The 13,048-nt window shown below is 43.2% G+C and overlaps 1 long non-coding RNA gene across 1 annotated transcript in view; it reads left to right on the top strand.

Moving 5' to 3' along the window:
* The window catches only part of LOC127485989 (uncharacterized), a 47,031-nt gene that overhangs the window by 1,998 nt on the left and 31,985 nt on the right, over nt 1-13,048 (top strand). The gene's annotated exons all lie outside the window — the stretch shown is intronic.

The following is a 13,048-nucleotide window of genomic DNA, read 5'->3' as shown; positions in this document are numbered from 1 at the left end:
TCATCCCTGGATGTAAAAATGAATGTATAGAAATGAACAGGATTTTAGGCATGGAAAGTCAAGACACTGTGGCAAAAAAGATCCTACATGAAGGACCTCTGTGGGTGAGACCCCAGTGGAAAGAAGTGGTCATCAAAGAAGGAGCTACTTTTCTCTGAAGGGAGGAGAGAACTTCCACTTTGCTGATAGCCTTGTCTACATAGTGACAGAGTTTGTGGATTCAATAGGTTTCCATAGCCTAGGCAGCTCATGTCAAGAGCCTCAGGTGGTCACTGATGTCATATCTAATAGTGTTAATGATTAAATTAATAAACAGTGACTCCTGCACTAACTTCCCATGCAGGACCTCTGTCCTCAAAGAGTTGTATTATGAGAGTTAACAGTAAAACTTGTTCTCGAAGATTCATTTCATTTTATAGTATATTAAGTGGCAGATATTATGTCTCACAAGTTTTAGTTATGACTAAGTGTCCAACTCCATTGCTTGTTTTCTTAGGTGCTTTAATTAATGATTAAGGAATTTAATTAATTAATAAACCTTGTTCTTAAGGACTTTCTTTTAATGTATTAAATGGAGAATATTCTTATGTCTCATAAGTTATAGTTATGTGTAAGTGCTCACAAAAGATGTATCATTCTTTGGTACTTCTTTAAGGTTAATTAAGTTTCTAAAAACAAAATTAACTTCAAGATGCAATGACTTTGAAAAGCCCTTTTCTTGACTGTTGAGGAGCAGGGTTTTTTTTTTTTTTTTCTTTTTTGTGCAAACTGTTGACTCTTAGTATAGATTTGGTCTTCTGTGTATGAAGTTAGTTGAAAATGGATCTTAGTGGAGAATGGGACTGGGACTGGAAAAGGAAGAGAAGTGGGAATGTGGGTGGGAAGGCAGGTATGGTGGGAAGAATCACTGTATTCCTAAAGTTGTACTTAAAAAATGCGTGAAGTTTGTATTCCTTAAATAAAAGGTTTCTTTGGGGGAAAAAAAATGAAATGAGTAGGAACCTTGCCCTCAAGAAGTGAATGGATAATGCCTGTATTTTGGTAGCCTTTGATTTGTATCATATTTGTGTGCATACCTGTATTTCCCCTCCTCATGTCTTATTTCTATGCATATAACGTGCATACTCTAAAATAGTTTTGTTAGATCTTTATTTTAAATTATATTTTATATGTTTGTATTACCAGAGATGAGCAGATTATCACTCTCACACACAGATATTCATAGGACACTACAAACATGAAGGCATCTTAGAGGTCAAAATGCATTTTATCCCACATCATACCTACAATCTGCTGCAAATGTGAATCAGTAGCTAGAAAATAGAAAATGTGAAACAATACAAGGAAACAGAAAATCTTATTATGTTAAAATGTAATTTGCAGAGATTCTTATGTTTTTTTTTTAATAATAGTTTAATGTAAGTGACACTTCATTGAATACAAGATTTGATTAGAGAGTTTCTATCCCCAAGGCAGAGCTTAGGTGAACAATTGTGGCTTAGCGAATTCATGGTTACTGTTTGCTTTAATCATGTGTGTAATCCTGCCTCCCCACTTCTCACTTCTGGTATATGGCCTCTTTGTAGACTCAAAGTATTGGAAGGGAGGGTTGGAAAAGAGAATATTAAATTTCAGTGAGCACTATAAAAAGTAACCATAGAGACAGGAGTATAGATTCAACTGTTGTGAAAGCAGAGTAGTTAAAAATGTAGTCTTGGTAAGTTATACTCTGTAATACGATCAGAACATTACATCAGAGAGTGCACAGAAACTTATGTTAGGTACCAGGGCTGTCTGCCAAAAGAACTTAAAAGGAGTGATTTTCTCTCCCCAAGGGGTAGGGTATTTAAAATATTTGTAAATTAAGATTCCTTGCATTTGACTCAGAGTACTAATGTAGATTAACCATGTAGTTATTCAAAATACATTTGCTCACTTGCTTCAATTTGATCTGAACATACGAAACTGTTCCCAGTTCCACTGAAACCTGTTATAAAAATGTAAAAACATATGAAACAAAGAATTTTGACTTGTGATCTTAAACACAAAGACTTAGTTTCTAGTCATTGCTACTTAGAAGTAGTATGGTTAATTTTTGTTGCACCATTTCTTTTCCTTATCTTTAAAATGTTTTATTTTGTAACATTACCTAGTGTTCTGTTATGGAACTAGGCTATACCCGGGATATACCTATACTTGGGACTCTAGGACACTAGGGCAGACCATCAGGAACCCTGTTTGTGGGGCTGGCTCTGTGGCATAACTGGTAAAGCTGCCACCTGTGGCACTGGCATCCTAATGGGTGCCAGTTCGAGTCCTGGCTGCTCCTCTTCCAGTCCAGCTCCCTGCTTTTGCACCTGGGAAGGCACAGGGGGTTGGCCCAAGTCCTTGGGCCTCTGTACCCAGGTGTGGGACCTCTATGAAGTGCCTGGCTTTGGATCAGCCCAGCTCCATCCATGTGGCCATTTGGGGGATGAAGCAATGGATGGAAGATCTCTCTCCCTCTCCCTCTCCCTCTCCCTCTCCCTCTCCCTCTCCCTCTCCCTCTCCCTCTCCCTCTCCCTCTCCCTCTCCCTCTCCCTCTCCCTCTCCCTCTCCCTCTCCCTCTCCCTCTCCCTCTCCCTCTCCCTCTCCCTCTCCCTCTCTCTGCCTTTCAAATTCATAAATCTTTTTATTTTATGTTTTTTTTAAAAAGGAACCCTATTTGTGTGAGGATTCTCAAGGTCACTTAGGTAAGGTACATCTAGGAACTGATGGTCACATACTGAAATATCCCATCTCCAGGGGTGAAAAGAGGAAGGTTACCAGGTGGCATCACCTGAGATAGGTACACATCTTCGGCTACAGATGAGAGAGTTGGTATGGAAGGACTTTTGCAGGTGCTACGGGGATAAGCATTAGTCAAGTGTCCCCTTGCACTGTTGTGGAAGCTTGTCCTCAACAACTTGAAAAGAAAATGATATGCTGATAATGCAAAGATTCCTTTGAGAAAATCAAGGTGTGATTATGGGTTCTTTAACACAAAGCCATCAAAATTAGCCAAAAGAGCCATAACCACTTGTGGGGTGAGGGGTGGAGGGAATGCTTCCTTATTTAAACATGGAAATGGAACATAGATTCCTTTAGGGTGATGCAACAAGACTCCAGATCCTGGCTTTCAGGGACAGCGCAATAGAAACCACACTGAGATTTAGAAGCCAAAAATGATGAGAGCAGCTAAGGTAGAGTTTGAATGACCTGAGATACAAGGGGCAAACAGGACTCCAGAGAGTTACCTTCCCAGCCCTTGATTGCCTATTGTGGTCCGAGAGAAACAAGAATGCAATGGACAGCTGTTTTGTTTTAAGGATGAGTCTTTTTTATTTATTTCATCTGGAAGGCAGAGAGATGGAGATAGATGGAAAGAGATCTCCCATCCATCAGTTCACTCCCCGAAATGCCTATGACATCGAGGAGCTGAAAGCGCCATCTGGATCTCCCCTGTGGGTGGAAGGGACCACGTACTTGATCCATCTTCAGTCTGCTGCTTCTCAGGGTGTGCATTAGCAGGAAGCTAGAGACAGGAGGGACAGAGCAGAGGCTTAAACTTAGACGCTCCCACATGGAACGTGGTATCCCAAGCAGCACCTCAACTGTTGTGCCAAACACCCGCCCTACACCTATTTGTAGAGAGACTGTACCAGCACGGTGTTTTCCAGAGTTGGTCATCCAGGAGATACCTCCATGATATTTTTGCCATGACTATATGATACCATTTATATTTTTCCTCATTTTTAAAAAAAATTTATTCACCGGCGCCGCAGCTCACTAGGCTAATCCTCCGCCTTGCGGCGCTGGCACACCGGGTTCTAGTCCCGGTCGGGGTGCCAGATTCTGTCCCGGTTGCCCCTCTTCCAGGCCAGCTCTCTGCTGTGGCCAGGGAGTGCAGTGGAGGATGGCCCAGGTACTTGGGCCCTGCACCCCATGGGAGACCAGGAGAAGTACCTGGCTCCTGCCATCGGATCAGTACGGTGTGATTAAATATTGTTCAGTGTCAAATTGGCATTCCACTTTAGATCATCAGCAACCATAGCTTCAGTAGTGCCGGTTCCACATTCTGGGAAGTAGTGTGTTAAGAGTGAATTTAAGAATAAATAGAGCCAGCGCCATGGCTCACCAGGCTAATCCTCTGCCTTGCGGCGCCGGCACACCAGGTTCTAGTCCCAGTCGGGGCGCTGGATTCTGTCCCGGTTGCCCCTCTTCCAGGCCAGCTCTCTGCTGTGGCCAGGGAGTGCAGTGGAGGATGGCCCAAGTCCTTGGGCCCTGCACCCCATGGAAGACCAAGATAAGTACCTGGCTCCTGTCTTCGGATCAGTGTGGTGCGCCAGCCACAGCGCGCCGGCCGCAGCGGCCATTGGAGGATAAACCAACGGCAAAGGAAGACCTTTCTCTCTGTCTCTCTCTCTCACTGTCCACTCTGCCTGTAAAAAAAAAAAAAAAAAAAAAAAAAAAAAAAAAAAAAGACCAGGGCTTCCTCTGAAACAAGAGGGAAAAAAATACAAGAAATTATGGCAAATAAACATTTAGAAAAATTTCATGTAGCAGATGAATTTAGCCCACTCACATAGCCATGTGGTAATGGGAATTTTGGAACTAGAGTGAGTCTATGACCTGGTATCTAGACCTGATGTTGAAGGAATTAGTTGTATAGCATCAGGCAGGTGGCTTCCTAGTTGATTCCTGAGATGTTCAAGGATTTATTTATTTACTAGGAACAAAGTAGGTAGAGAAGGGTCTGAGGAGACTGAGGAGAGTTGGCAGTCAGTAGGGAGGATGATGCCTTTAACACATCATTGTCAGTTCAGGTATACAAGGAGCATATGGATGGGTATGTCATTGTTACTATATTTGGATGAAAATATTGTGATTTTTGGGACCGGCACCATGGCTCACTTGGTTAATCCTCTGCCTGCAGCGCCAGCATCCCAATGGGTGCCGGGTTCTAGTCCCGGTTGCTCCTCTTCCAGTTCAGCTCTCTGCTGTGGCCCAGGAAGGCAGTGGAGGACGGCCCACGTGCTTGGGCCCTGTACCTGCATGGGAGACCAGGAGGAAGCACCTGGCTCCTGGCTTCGGATCGGTGTAGCACCGACCTTAGCCGCCATTTGCGGGGGTGAACCAACGGAAGGAAGACCTTTCTCTCTGTCTGTCTCTTTCACTGTCTAACTCTGCCTGTCAAATTAAAAAAAAAAAAAAAATTGTGATTTTTTTTTTAACACTGCTCTGGAACAAGTTCTTTTTTTTTTTTTTTTTTTTTTTTTTTTTTTTTTTTTTTTGACAGGCAGAGTGGACAGTGAGAGAGAGAGACAGAGAGAAAGGTCTTCCTTTGCCGTTGGTTCACCCTCCAATGGCCGCCGCGGCCGGCGCACTGCGCTGATCCGATGGCAGGAGCCAGGAGCCAGGTACTTCTCCTGGTCTCCCATGGGGTGCAGGGCCCAAGCACCTGGGCCATCCTCCACTGCACTCCCTGGCCACAGCAGAGGGCTGGCCTGGAAGAGGGGCAACCGGGACAGAATCCGGCGCCCCGACCGGGACTAGAACCCGGTGTGCCGGCGCCGCTAGGCGGAGGATTAGCCTAGTGAGCTGCGGCGCCGGCCTTGGAACAAGTTCTTGTTTTCATAATGTTTATAACTGATTTTGTGTGCTTTGAGGAGTTCTCTAGAAATGCTTTTCTCTGGGAAAGTTACAGTCATGGCTTGTTCACCTTGTACACACTCCTTCTCCAAGTAATGGCTTAACCAGCTTGGCTTATTATTGGGTTTTTCCAGGAGCTGGAGATCAAGTGCAAAGAAAGTAGATAGTGAAGAGGAAACAGGGCTATTGCAGAACTGGCGGGAGGTCAATGAGGTGAGGTTCCTGAATTAAGGTTCCAGGTCTTAGATTCCCTTGAAATTCATCTCCCTTATCATTATGCCTGCCCTTACAATAACCTATGATTGCTCACGCAGTTCTTCCTTATGACCAAAACGAAGCAAAATAGGACTAGATCCTGTGGATTTAGGGAAATACTAAAGAGCTGAAGTTTGGGCAAGGCTGGAAATATTCAGTGAATGTATGAGAATGGGAAAAATAGAAGGGCAAGAAGCTCCAGTTAGGGAAAGTTCAGAGTTCTTGGAGATCAAGCAAATAAGTACTCTGTGCACATCGGTAGAGGAAATAGAGGGTGATGAAATTCAGTGGATTGAAGAGCCACCCATGTTCTAGAAGGGTGGATACTGATGTCATCAAACATCTTCTTAAGCCATTACTGGGGAAATTTTGATATTTTGCTTCTGGGGAGCACTTTCGTAAATATCATCATTCAATATAAAAGGTAATTTTCTCCTTTGTTCCAAAACTACTTGTTTCGGGTTTTATGATGTGTTCTGTAGGCCCAGTGGTCAACATTGCTAAATTCCATTCTGTCAAGATTAAATCTGGGGTAACAGAGTACCTGAAGTGTAACGTATTGGAGTGAAATGGACATTCGAGATTCCATGATTGTTTACAGCCCTTGTCTCCACTGTTGAGCAACACTGTTTTTTTCTTCATACTATTTGTTGAACTCTTTACTTAGTGTAGAGTTAACCTTATGAACATGAAGTAAACTGAAAATAGATCTTTATAATAATTAAGAGTGGGAATAGGAGAAGGAGGGGAAGAAGGGGTGGATGTGGGCGGGAGGGAGGATAGAGTGGGAAGTATCACTATGTTCCTAAATCTATATGTATGAAAACTTGTATGCCTTAAATAAAATTTTTTAAAAAGATTAAGTACATTAAAATCCAAGAATGAAAATATTTCTAGTCACTGGCCAGCTCATCAAGATCAGATTTTTTCTCCCGGTTGTCATTCATTCACACCTATGTAGTGCAGTCTTACAGTAAGAGGGGAGAAATGAGACACAAAGCCTTAAAATCTATGGTTGATTTGATAATGAAGGTGTGTTTATGAGATTTTGGCAAAGTCCGTAGTTAAGCATCTTTGGATATAGCCTATTTTTTTATTCTCCATTTTATTTATTTCCACTCTAATCTTTATTATTATCTTCTTTCTGCTTGCTTACTTTGTTCTTTTTCTAGTTCCTTAAGATGGAAAATTAGACTATTGATTTAATTTGTTATTGTTTAATACAGGAAATTGTAACTATAAAATCCTTCTAAGTACTGTGTTAGTTGCATTCTATAAGTTTAGCATATTCTAAATTTCATTCTTGTTAATAGGAATATTTTCTAGTTTACTTTGTGATTTCTTCTTTCACTGCTATGGTATAGATATGGTGTGAGTGTGTCTTCAAAGAATGGTTTGTCTGTTGGAAGCTTGCTCCTCAGTGTGATGATGTTGGGAGGTGGTAGAACACCTGAGAGGCAGGATTTGGTGCAAAGCAACTATGTTGCTGTCCTCAGAAGGGATCAGTATAGTTGTCATTGGATACCAGTTAGTACCCGTAAGAATGAGTTGTTAAAAAGATCAAGACTGGCCCCTTTCCACTCTCTGGCTTCCAGTCTTGTCATATGATCTTGCGCTCATTCCCACCATAATGCTATATATACCAGGATGTGACCTAGCCAAAGGGACCCACTGCTGGTGGCATGCACTTCGGACTTTCAACCTCCGAAACTGTGAGCTGAATAAACCTCTTTTCTTTATAAAGTGCCCAGCCTCAGGTGTTTAGTCATTGCAGTTATTTTGTTCTATTAATTGAAAGTAGGGCATTAAAGTTCACAGCTGTGATTATTGGATTGTCTGCTTCTCGCCTCAGTTTTATCAGGTTTTTATCTCTTGTGTTTTAGGGCAGTCAGTTCCATTCATGGGTTTATTTTTTTTTTTTTTTTGTTTTGTTTTGTTTTTTGACAGGCAGAGTGGACAGTGAGAAAGAGAGAGAGAGAGAGAAAGGTCTTCCTTTGCCTTGGTTCACCCTCCAGTGGCTGCCACGGCTGGCGTGCTGCGGCCGGTGCACCGCGCTGATCCAAAGCCAGGAGCCAGGTGCTTCTCCTGGTCTCCCGTGGGGTGCAGGGCCCAAGCACTTGGGCCATCCTCCACTGCACTCCCTGGCCACAGCAGAGAGCTGGCCTGGAAGAGGGGCAACCGGGACTAGAAACCGGTGTGCAGGTGCCGCAAGGCGGAGGATTAGCCTAGTGAGCCGTGGCGCCATAGCTTCTTGATAGGTTGACTCTTTATTGTTACAAAATGTTCCCCCTTTGTCTCTGAAATTGTCATTTTAAAAGTTATTTTGCCTACACTCAAGCTGTTTTGGTTTTTGTTTTGTTATTATTTTCCATCTACTTAGTTTCAATCTATTTTTGTATTTGAATCTATAGGATATCTCTTTAAAAAAAAAAAAAGATTTATTTATTTCAAAGGAACTGTTACAGAGAGAGACAGAAACAGAGAATGAGATCTTCCATCTGCCGGTTCACTCCCCAGATGGCCAAAATGGCAGGGGCTGGACCAGACTGAAGCCAGGAGCCTGGAAATCCTTCTGGGTCTCCCATGTGGGTAGCACAGCCCAAGCACTTGGGCTATTTTCTGCTGCTTTCCCAGGTACGTTAGCAGACAGCTGCATCAGAAATGGAGCAGCCAGGACTGTGCTGTTAATTGAGGCTGGTGTCACAAGCAGTGGCTTAACCCACTGTGCTGTGGTAGTGTTTTTTGTAGACAGCAAATAGTAGGGTTTTTTTTTAACCTATTCTACCAACCTCTGCTTTTTAGTTGGAGTATTTAGTCCATTTACATTTAAGGTAATTACACATAGGCAGGATTAGGGTGGGTGTTTGGCACAGAGGTTAAGTAGCTCCTTGGGATGCCTGCATCCCTTATCAAGGTGCCTGGTTTGGGTCCCAGCTTCTCCATTTCCAATCCAGCTTCCCACTAATGCTTCCCCTAGGCAGTAGCAGATGATAGCTAAAGTGTGTAGATCCCAGCCACTCTCATGGGAGACCTGGATTGAGTTCCAGGCTCCCAGCTTCAGCCTGGCTCAGCTTGGTTGTCGTAAGCATTTGGAAAGTAAACCAGCAGGTGGAAGATCAGTCTCTGTCTGCCTCTTTACATCTCTTTATGTATCTGCTTTTCAAATCAAAAATTTTTAAAAGATGGGTAGGATTTACTACCCCCGTTTTTCTCCTTCTGTGCTATATATCTTGTGTGTTTTTTTTCAATTCCTCCATTTCTGATTTCTCTTGCATTAAATAGATATTTTCCATAGTACCATTTTAACTTCTTTGTTGTTTCTTTTTCTATATTCTTAAAAATTATTTGTGCAGTATTTTCCCAGATTACACTGAAACCTTAAGTTATTTATTTTATTTATTTGAGAGACAGACACAGATACAGACAGAGTTCCCATCCACTGATTCACTCTCCGAATGCCTGCAGTGGTTAAGTCTGGTCCAGGCCACAGCTGGATCTAGGAATGCAGTCTCCATGTCCCATGGGGCTGGGAGGGACCCAACTACTTGGCCCTTCACCTGTTGCCTCCCAGTGTTAGGTAGGAAGTGAGAAATTTAGCTCTGTGTGTGTGAGAAAGGCCTGAAGACCAGCACCCACTGTGGAAACTCTAGGAGCCCAGCATTTTGCACTTCAAAGTCCTGCCCAGACCCTGATAACCTCCCAGGTGGTCCCAGCCCTTCCCCCAAAGCCCCCAGGAGAATTCTCTCTCCTCAGGACCAAATGGGCTACCCAACCTGATAACAAGGGGCAACCTTCTCAGACGCCCTAAGGGAAGCCCCTCTGCTCTGCTCCAAGCCAACAAACCTGAGGAGGAATTTTCTAATTTTCACCCAACAAACCCTTTCACTATGACTCCCCATCCTTTGTCCTGGAGGAGAGGGGGAGGTGGGTAAACAGACTCCCTTAAAAACCTAGGGAGTCCAAAGGGACGGCGCCCCTCAGCCCTCTCTCTCTGCTGAGCTGCCCACCTGGCCTGCCCAGGTGTATTCTCTCCTTTCAACCATGAATCCTCGCTCTCCCCCAGTCCCAGTGACTGGGTGCTCTCTCTTTGTCCCTTCCGTTCTGATGCCCTGTCCCCAATAAAATCTTATCATGTCACTCTCTGTCTCACGCCTGAATTCTTTCTTGTGTGAGGAAGACAGGAACCCCATGGCTTCCACAGCCTTTTCTCTGGTGACACCAGGATCTATATTAGCAGGGAGCTGGAGTCAGGAGTAAAGGCAGGTATCAAACCAAGGTTATTCAGTTTGGGATGCAGCATCTTAACTGTTAGACCAAATGCCCACCCCCTAGTGTCTTAATTTGAAAGAACATGGTTTAGATGAACACTAACAATTTTAGTAGTAAACTGAAATTTATCTCCAATATAGATCTACTCTTTCCTCCCTCCTTTGTGTTGTTGTTATTCCATAAATTATACCTTTATAATTATAAGCCTACCAATACAGTTTTATAAATGTTATTATGTATAGTTGTCATTTAAATCAGGTTGCAGAAAATAATTATATAAAAGTATGTGTATGCTATCTTTTATATTTACCTGTAGTAACCTTTACCCATATATTTCTGTCACATGGACCCAACTTACCATGTACTATACCTTTTTACTTTTGTCTAAAGTATTTCCTGTCAGGCAAGTTGTTAGCAACACTGACACCTCTTCTCAGTTAGCTTGTTTGTCAGCTAATAATTGGCCAGAGATTTCCTTAAATTCCAAGACTCAGTAGGAGAATCTGAAACTCAATCCAGGTCTCCCATGTGGGTGGCAGGAACACGATTACTTGGGCCATCACCATGGACTCCCAGGGTATGTGTTAGCAGGAAGTGGGACTGAGGAACCAAAGCCTGGTATCAAAGGAGGCTAGGATACTCTGTTGTGGGAGATACCTTAACAGCTGGAATAAATACCCACTCCTAAGTAAAAATACAGTGCGGGGAAGGAATGCAATGCTTATTGATCATTGTTCCCACTGATCCTATTCCCTGATAAGCTCTTTGAAAATACCCATTAATCTCACATGTGGGATAAAATAGTCATAAAGGATTATAATGTTCTAAAAGATTATCAAATAAATCTAATATACTATGAGTATTTTTCATCTGTGTTTTAAAATCATTTTTATATTTTGAATTGTTACTTTTTATTAAGAAAAAATTTATGCTAATGTTTATTCATTAAAGATTTCCTAATTTTCTTTTTATTTATTTATTTATATTTATTTGAAAGGCAGAATGACAAAAAGTTATAGTGCAGGAAAACTGGTGAGCTGGGTCTGGGTCAGAGTCCTGGTGTTGATGACGATTTAGGAGACCAGACACAAAAGAGAGAAGAAAAGAAATGCAGTTTATTTGAGTAAGAAACAGAGAAGCTCCCCACAAAGGGGAGGGGCTGGTGAAAAAGAAACCAAGCCACTGATGTCTTGCAGTCTAGGGGTGTTTGGATATCGTTAACACATCATCCCAAGAGCAAGTGTAGGGGTGACACATCAGCTATTATGAAGACGGGGCAGTCTTAACGGAACATTTTCTAACTTGTTTTTGTCAAAACCTAAATCTTGATTGTCCCTTGGCAAATATCTGTTACAATGGGCCTCCGTTCAGTGTGACTGTGCTGGCAAGGAGCTGTGAGATGGGGTTGGTCTGGCCTGCTTCTGGTCCTAGGCTCCCTCCATTAGAGATCTTCTGTCATCTGGTTCAATCCCCAAATGCCCACCCTAGGGAGAAGCAGATAATGGCCTGGTGCTTGGGTCCCTGCCATCCACACGAGAGACCTGGATTGTGCTCCTGGCTTCAGTCTAGTCCAGCCCTGGCTGTTGCAGACATTTGGGGAGTGAACTAGCAGATGGAAGATCTCAATCTCTCCTCTCTCTCTCTCTCTCTCCCTCCCTCCCTCTCCCTCTCCCTCTCCCTCTCCCTCTCCCTCTCCCCATTCCCTCCCTCCTCTCCCCCCACCTCTCCCCTACCCTTCTACCCCATAACTCTACCTTTAAAATAAATAAATAAATTATAACGTTCTATCAGAGCATCCAAGGCTGATTTGTTTGCAACACTAGAAAGCCATTAGTAATACAGGATAATCTCAGTTTCCCTGTACTTTATGTTCTTTGAAGAGTAGGGACTAAGAGTAAAAACATAGGGAACTAAGAGTAAATGCTGTAGGACAATGGTTTTTGTTATTTAAATTTATTTATTTGAAAGTCAGAATTACAGAGAGAGAAGGAGAGAGAGAAAGATCTTCCATCTACTGGTTCACTCCCCTGGTGGCCACAACAGCAGGGGCCTGGCCAAGCAGAAGGCTGGAGCTTCATCTGGGTCTCCCACGTGAGGAGCAAGAGTCCAACTTGAGTCAACTTCTCCTGGTTTTTCTAGACCATTAACAGAGAGCTGGGGCGGGGGTGGAGGAGGGGGGTGTCAGCACCGTGGCTAAGCCTCCGCCTGCAGTACCAGCATCCCATATGGGGGCTGGTTCTAGTCCCAGCTGCTCTTCCAATCTAGCTCTCTGCTATGGTTTGGGAAAGCAGTAGAAGATGACACAAATGCTTGGGCCCCTGCACTCACATGGGAGACCCAGAAGAAGCTCCTGGTTCCTGGCTTCCAATAGGCTCAGCTCCAGTCGTTGGGGCCATCTAGGGAGTGAGCCAGCAGATAGAAGACATTTATCTCTGTCTCTCCCTCTGTCTGTAGCTCTACCTCTGGAATAAATAAAGAAAATCTTAGAAAGAGAGAGAGAAAGAGGGGAAGGGAAAGGAAAAGGGAAAACAGCTGCATCAGAAGAACAAGAACCAGTAGGACAAGAACCCCACCGTGTGTGACGCCGGCATTGCAAGCTGTGGCTTTACCCATATACCACAATGTTGGCCCTAAGGATAGTGGTTCTTAAAAATTAAAATATAATTGTACTTTATACATGAATAGAAACATTGGAAATACAGCTTAACTGTTCAGTATTTAAGGGCAGTGGCTTTTGAGTTTCCCACTAGAGTCTAAGCTAGATTGTCTTTGGAGGCATTCTGGCATTGGCAAAGGGTTGGTAAAATTGTGGCAAGTCTAAATCTTCCATTGAATCAGTGATTTCATTGGGAGT

This window comes from Oryctolagus cuniculus, chromosome 2 (genome assembly GCF_051225735.1).
Source record: "Oryctolagus cuniculus isolate XC-2025 breed Fujian yellow rabbit chromosome 2, ASM5122573v1, whole genome shotgun sequence".
Lineage (NCBI taxonomy): Eukaryota > Metazoa > Chordata > Mammalia > Lagomorpha > Leporidae > Oryctolagus > Oryctolagus cuniculus.
Note: the sequence above shows the minus strand (reverse complement) of the source record. Positions and strands in the feature narration are given on the sequence as shown.